The sequence below is a fragment of the Strix uralensis genome, chromosome 4, assembly GCF_047716275.1.
Source record: "Strix uralensis isolate ZFMK-TIS-50842 chromosome 4, bStrUra1, whole genome shotgun sequence".
Classification (NCBI taxonomy): domain Eukaryota; kingdom Metazoa; phylum Chordata; class Aves; order Strigiformes; family Strigidae; genus Strix; species Strix uralensis.
In genome coordinates this window covers 84,918,175-84,924,174 of record NC_133975.1, presented here as the reverse complement: position 1 = coordinate 84,924,174, position 6,000 = coordinate 84,918,175, and the positions used below count along the sequence as shown (strand labels likewise).

Genomic DNA, 6,000 nt, shown 5'->3' with positions numbered 1-6,000 from the left:
TGTGGGGTCTGGTGTGGTGGGAGGGAGGATGGAGGTTACACGTCATTCATTGCCCTCTCTGCGTTTGGGGAAAAGAAAGAGTGCAGCCTCGCGCTCACTGAGTCACCCGGGAGCAGACGACAGTCGTGCCATTCAGAGAGGGAAGGGCAGCTCCTCAAACCCAATTACAGCTGCAGTTTCCATCATAATTCCCATTCTGATTTCTGCTGGGCTACTTGAGTCAGCGCAGGGCCTGCGGAGAGGGCACGCAGCCCTCCCTGGGCGGGTCCCATGGAGACCCCCAGCACCTCCACACGAGGTAAAACCCTTTGTCCTCCTTGTGCGAAGTTGCGGGGATGCAGGCAACAGCAAGGAGATGAGTCAGGACCGCTCTGAGTGTGTTTAGCTGCCTAAAGGGGCAAAAATAGAGAAGGGGAAGGGGGGGGGGGGTGGCCAGCACTTGCGCTGGGTGACGGGGTGTGTGTCGGTGGGGGTGTGCAGCAGGAGAGGAGCCCCTTGCCCCCAGGGCAGGACGAGGGTGCTGCTGGGTGCCGGGTGGGAGACATCACCCCTCCGCGGGCGCGGGCCCGCCTCGGTAGCACCTAACGGCGGCCAGGCAAGGTGACACACTCCCCGGAGGCTTTCCAGGCGCTGCCGGGGCGGCGGGTGCCGTGGCGCTGGGATTTGCAGAGGGGGCTGGGAATTCCGGGAGCCCGGATTCCGCCCCGCCGCCGTGCTCCGGAGCCGCCGCTGAAACCCGAAACCCGGCGCTGCGGCTGAGGGCTGGCCCTGGGCGGCCCCGCACGGTTTTTCCTACCCTGCATTGGCACATCTCGAGGCTCCGAGCGGCTCTTCCCCACTTCTGGGGCGGCGGGAGCGCGGCCGGGCTGCGGGAGCGCGGCGGGGGCAGCGCCGGGTGCGCGCAGGGCGGGGAGGGTGGGGGGGGGTGGGGGCGGAGGAAAAGAAACTTCGAAGTGCAGTCAAGCTGCAACAAGCTGTCACTGGTTCCGAATTTGGGGTGAGAAGCCGCTGCTTTATGGGTGAGAACCCCGGCCGGGCTCGTGGAGGGTAGGAGCGCCGGCCCGGGGCCGCTCCGCAGCTCCCAGCGGATCGGGGCAGCCTGAGCACCAGGTGAGGTGGCATCCATGCGGGTTTTATCCGGGGGACAAAACCGGCTGGTTTTTCGCAGGACAAATAATTGCAGCCGACCAGGAAGCAGCGGCAGCAGCTGTCTGTGTGTGTTAGGGCTGTTCTTGTCTGCCGGGGGTGTGTGGAGGCATCTGTTATTTCTTAACAGTGTTAAATAATGTATAACAAGATTCCTTTTCGTTGGTTTTTCAGGCGTACAAAGCAGGGTATGTGTCATCTGACTACTTGTGGCTTAAATATAAGTAAAAGCCCTTTGTGCTTTCTGCAATCTCCATGTTAATGTTCATCTTTGGATTTGTGGTCTCAAAATCTTCCTTCCACACAAATACCTGTAGCAGGCTTTCAGAGAGAGGGTCCTCCCTGGGACAGATTCTACAGTAAGGACTTTGATTGTAATCACAAGAGTTAGGGAACCTTCAGTGGATTTTTAGCGCTACTGAGTGATTTCTTTTTGAGATAAGGAAATAATTGTCTTTTCTTTTTATCCTCCATTGGGCTTGTATGGAATATTTAACTACCTCTCTTAGCAGTAACATGCATGTATGTTGTCAGTTTGGGGGTTTTCTTCTTTCAGCAGAGTGGAGAGTAGTAAATAATCCATGTTGGATGATTTTAGAAGCGTCTTTACTACAGATGATTGGAAATAAGCAGCAGGGTTTTTTTAGATAGGTACCCTTGTCCTTTATAAGCAGAAATAAGAAACCAAATGAATTCCCTGTGTAGCACAGTGACTTCATAACACTGAATTTATCTAATATTAATCTGCATTCTGTTTGTCTGTGTTAGGTAGCATGGTTGCTGGGAGAGGGTGATAACTCTTTCTAGATCAGCAGGTATTAAGATGCTGTTAGTTTAAGTTTTTCTGTTGCGGAGTAGTTCTATACCTGGAAGGTGGCAATAACTTCTGTATGTTCAGGGGAAAAGGATTCCCCGTGAGGTAAGAATTAAGGGAGAGTGGTTTATCAATGCAAGGGGCAAAGTCTCTTGTCCTAGCTAAAAATCATTTAATTGTCATCTCATTCTCACAGGAGGCATGCAGAGTTACAAGCAGAGATAGAGAGAAGGAAGGACTGAGAGTCAAGTGCTTGTTTCCAGCCCCATGAAATTTTCATGTTGTGGCAGGTTTTGTTATTGCAAAAGGCATCTTCTAGTACGTGATACAGAGACTTGGATTAAAAATAAATGTGCTTAGAACTCGTGCTTCTTTGTGCATGTTGTCTAAAGTTATTTGTCTGCCTCTTCTTTGATGATTGTCCTGTCTCTCAGCTGCTTTTTTCTTCTCTCGTTCTTTACTTGGCTTGCTTTCTTTAATGAAATTAGATAGATTTAGTTTGCAATAAATAGTGTGCCCACCCAAAAAGAAAAAATAAAGCCCCACAGTAAGTAAAAATTGTAAAGCCATGTAGAAAATTCAGCTAATGACATGAATCTGTGTGGAAGGCATGGCTTCTCACTGTATGGCAATGCGCTTCTGGGCACAAGTGAGAGGGAGGCTGTGGGTTATTATTCTTCTAAGACACGTGCGTCTCCTGTATTTGCAGGCTGATGAAGATCGCTTTTATTAGTGGTCCTATAGCTAGGTTCAGTTTTCTGAAGATGGAGTTTAGAAAGCTAGAAATTAAGATCCCTTAAAGGAAATTGCCTCACAACTAACAGTTTGAACTCCTGATAAGGTCATGTCTTCAGAAGAAACTAGAATAGAAAACCCCTGTGAGCTCCGTGTGCAGCTGTAGCACACAGGCATCTCTCAGGACCTTTACATCTCTTCCTGCTTGATTTAATATCTGATGTTTTTAACACAGGGGGTGGAAAAAAAGGAAAAGGGAGTTGAAATTTGTGGTGAGTAGTTTGAAGTGACTTGCATCCTATTACCTTTAGTTGTCTTCTCTGCAGGCTGTTTGGTGTTTATTGTGACCTGCTGGCCTTTGGAAGTACGCTTTATTCCTGGAGCTATTACTTACTGGCTTTATCTATATTGGGCAGAGGGAATGCTTGACATGATTTTCTTAACTTTTTTTAAATAACCTCCTGGAACAGAGTGTGACACTTTATCATATTAGGGTGACATTTGTGTTGTAAACTGTCTTGCGGGTGAACAAAGTATATGTTAGCTTTCCCCCAGGAAGAAGAAGAAAAGGTTGTCTTCTCTTGGCATTCTAAAACAAGAAAAACACTGAAGGAGAATACCTGGTATAGGTTTTCATTGTTCATCATCTGGAACTTGGCTTTCTGTACTGCTAAGGACTCCAGGTAAGATGAATGGCTGAGATTGTTGAACGATAAGGAAACACACTGCTTTTTATGAAACTTGTTACTCCACTGCCAGTCTTGAGAGGAATAGAAGCTTAAAAAGACAACAGAGGCTGAATTTCCAGTTTAGGTTCTCTTCTTACATGTAAGACTGCAGAAAGTGCTAGTGTTAACATTTGGTCTATGTTAGTTTCTATTATTATGCTGAAAGCAAAGATTTCAAGTTAGAATTGTCTTTTATAGTTGTTGCCTGCATTTCTTTAGAAAACCTTGATTAGGTTGCTTTTTTTTTTTTTTAAATTGGGGGAGAGAAGGTGGTTCAGTTCTTTAGAAATCAAAAGTGAAAATACCAGACGTCTCAAGGATGGGTATACTTTAGCTTCAGCAGTAGCAGACGTCGGGCAAGCCTTGATAAAGACTCTTTACCTGCAGAGATGTAACCAAATGCTGCTGAAATCCCAGCCTTATAGCAGCAGGGAGGGCACACGGCCTTCGGTGTCAGCGGTACGGTACTGTGGGAGCCAGGAGAGGCTGCCTTGCTGGAGCACTGTGCCTGAGCTCCCAGGAGCAGCGGAATGGTGTTGGGAAGCAGTTTGTTTTGGTCCCTGCGGTGTCCCAACCTCATGAGGACAGCCAGGAGCTGATTTGTCATCTTCACTTTCAAGAGGGACCCCCAGGATGCCACCGCAAGCCACCTGTGGCAGCCAGGCTGTAGGTGGCTTATCCTGGTGTGAGGAATAGCTTGATGAGAAACTTCCTCCTATTCTGCAGCTTCTTGACATTTCCTGACTCTTTCCTTCTACTTCACCATTTTGCCAGTGGCATTTATTATGTCCTGGTTTAACCAGGATAGGGTTAAGTTTCCCCAGCAGTGGGGGGGAGCTCTAGCCGGGTTATTCAGATACCATGCGGACGTCACATCCTGGCAGGTCACATTTTCCTGGCTCGGGAGCACGGTGCACTCGTGGTTTTGTACATCGTGCTTCAAACTGCTGTATTTGGTAGCTATTTTGCTCTGTTCATTGCTATCACTATTACTGTTATTGTTATTGTTGTGGTTTGTTGTGTTGCTATTGCACTGTTGTATTAAACCTTTCCTTATTTCAGTCTTGGGGCTTTGTATTTTCACTCCCTTTGTGGGGGAGGGGTAACGGCCCCATGGTCTCAGACCCGGGCAGGGGCTAAACCACCACAGGGTGATCACAGAATCACAGAATCAACTAGGTTGGAAAGGACCTTGAAGATCATCTAGTCCAACCATTAACCTAACACTGCCAGTTCCCATCTACACCATATCTCTCAGCGCTATGTCGACCCTACTCTTAAACACTCCAGGGATGGGGACTCCACCACCTCCCTGGGCAATCCATTCCACTGTTCTGTAAAGAAATACTTCCTGACATCTAGTCTAAACCTTCCCTGGCGCAACTTGAGGCCATTCCCTCTTGTCCTATCGCTTGTTACTTGGTTAAAGAGGCTCATCCCCAGCTCTCTGCACCCTCCTTTCAGACAGCTGTAGAGGGCGATGAGGTCTCCCCTCAGCCTCCTCTTCTCCAGACTAAACAACCCCAGTTCCCTCAGCCGCTCCTCGTATGACATGTGCTCCAGACCCTTCACCAGCTTCATTGCCCTTTTCTGGACATGCTCGAGTAATTCAATGTCCTTTTTGGAGTGAGGGGCCCAAAACTGAACACAGTAATCGAGGTGCGGCCTCACCAGTGCTGAGTCCAGGGGTAAGATCACTTCCCTGTCCCTGCTGGCCTCGCTATTGCTGATACAGGCCAGGATGCCATTGGCCTTCTTGGCCACCTGGGCACACTGTTGGCTCATGTTCAGCCGGCTGTCAATCAACACCCCCAGGTCCCTCTCTGACTGGCAGCTCTCCAGCCACTCCTCCCCAAGCCTGTAGCGCTGCTGGGGGTTGTTTTGACCCAAGTGCAGCACCCGGCATTTAGCCTTATTGAACCTCATACAGTTGGCCTTAGCTCATTGCTCCAGCCTGTCCAGCTCTCTCTGCAGAGCCTCCCTACCCTCGAGCAGATCAACACTCCCACCCAACTTGGTGTCGTCTGCAAACTTACAGAGGGTGCATTCGATCCCCTCGTCTAGATCATCAATAAAGATGTTAAACAAGAGTGGCCCCAAAACCGAGCCCTGGGGGACACCACTCGTGACCGGCCGCCAACTGGATTTAACTCCATTCACCACAACTCTTTGGGCCCAGCCATCCAGCCAGTTTTTTACCCAGCAAAGCGTGCGATCATCTAAGCCTTGAGCAGCCAGTTTTGCCAGGAGAATGCTGTGGGAAACGGTGTCAAGGGCCTTACTAAAGTCAAGGTAAACTACATCCACAGCCTTTCCCTCATCCAATAAGCAGGTCACTCTGTCGTAGAAGGAGATCAGGTTTGTCAAGCATGACCTGCCTTTCATAAACCCATGCTGACTGGGCCTGATCCCCTGGTTGTCCTGGATGTGTTGTGTGATGGTACTCTGGATGAGCTGCTCCATCAGCTTCCCGGGTACCGAAGTCAAGCTGACAGGCCTGTAATTTCCTGGATCATCCTTCCGACCCTTCTTATAGATGGGCGTCACATTGGCCAATTTCCCATTTGTCGGGACCTC

At 49.2% G+C, this 6,000-nt stretch overlaps 1 protein-coding gene across 1 annotated transcript in view; it reads left to right on the top strand.

Moving 5' to 3' along the window:
- The first annotated feature begins 964 nt into the window (after positions 1 to 964).
- Positions 965 to 6,000, top strand: part of ARHGAP24 (Rho GTPase activating protein 24) — a 228,870-nt gene continuing 223,834 nt past the window's right edge. Inside the window, exon 1 of the mRNA XM_074867554.1 lies at positions 965 to 1,110. The gene's annotated coding sequence lies outside the window, so the exon portion shown is untranslated. The remainder of the gene's footprint in view (positions 1,111 to 6,000) is intronic.